Raw genomic sequence first — 1,201 nt, forward strand, 5'->3', positions numbered from 1 at the left:
ACCGAAATATTGACCGCCTGTTAGATTGAACGTAAGACAGTATACAGATGTATTTTTCAGAGGGTTTCAATCCCTCTATGTGCCACCCAGAACAATCAAAAATGTCACATGCATCAATTTTTAGAGTGGAAGTTACACCTAGATCAAAAACCAATTCGGGTGTAGCCAGATCAATTGCTCTTTTATCACAGTGTGCATGGGATTTGCATTCCCACCACAAGAGGGGTACCACAATAACTATGGTAATGAGGCCAGAAACACAGAGAACAATGCCAGGACGACCACTTAAAAAATTCGAAATGGTCATTTTGTTTGCTGTTCCTAGCAATATCTGTTTCCTGAAAACTGTCACACTAAATTTAGTCCTCCTTTGACTGTGGCTCAAGCAATTTGGATGCCAAATCAGCCCTGATCTGACTTACTGTGTGAACAGTGGGATCCTCTGCTGGTGCGCAGTGTGTTTTATGGATCCAGTTACTTAGCTTGTTATCAGTGAGCCACAGTTTAACACAGTGTGTGGTGCTTTCTGCTACCTTGAAGGGTCCTCGTCATCATGGTTCGAACCAGTGAAGCTTGTGCACCTTGCAGTAGACCCAGCTGTCCACAGCAGCTTAGGTCGGCTCCTCAGCTTGGTCTCTGCAGAGGATTTCAACCACCTGTTCAGAGAGACTCATCACGGCGCTGTTCAGTCGCCTGACATATTGACTTATGTCAGCATGCTGCAAAAGAAGAGGTGTTGAATCTCTAGGCATAATAGTTAGAGGACAGGGCATTTTTCTTCCTGTCAGGATTTCATGTGGGCTCACATTTAGTGATTTGGTTGGAGTGGACCTGAGGTTGAACAATACGGTAGAGCTTCAACCCAGTTAAGTTTCTTATCTGCGCAGACTTTTACAAGGCCTTCTTTAATGGTTCTGTTTGCTCTCTCAACCAGCCCTTGTGAGGCCGGATGATAAACAGCTACAAACTTATGTTTGATCCCAAACATCTGCTTAACCATGCGTAGATCTTCATTCGAGAAGTGTGTACCATTATCAGATCTGATTATTTCTGGTATACCAAACCGAGGGATTAATTCCCTTGTGAGCCATTTGATTACCTCTTTACCAGTTTCTGATTTTGTGGGAGAAACCTCAACCCATTTAGAAAACAGATCCACACATACCAGTAAAAACCTTTTTCCTTCAACTCTTTTATCTGC

The 1,201-nt window shown here is 43.2% G+C and overlaps 1 protein-coding gene across 1 annotated transcript in view; it reads right to left on the reverse strand.

Annotated features, from left to right (window-relative positions):
* Nucleotides 1-755, reverse strand: part of LOC109952528 (uncharacterized) — a 60,662-nt gene extending 59,907 nt beyond the window's left edge. Inside the window, exon 1 of the mRNA XM_020587653.1 lies at nt 534-755. The gene's annotated coding sequence lies outside the window, so the exon portion shown is untranslated. The remainder of the gene's footprint in view (nt 1-533) is intronic.
* Between the last annotated feature and the right edge of the window lie 446 nt (nt 756-1,201).

Source organism: Monopterus albus, unplaced genomic scaffold, assembly GCF_001952655.1.
Source record: "Monopterus albus unplaced genomic scaffold, M_albus_1.0 scaffold470.1, whole genome shotgun sequence".
NCBI lineage: Eukaryota > Metazoa > Chordata > Actinopteri > Synbranchiformes > Synbranchidae > Monopterus > Monopterus albus.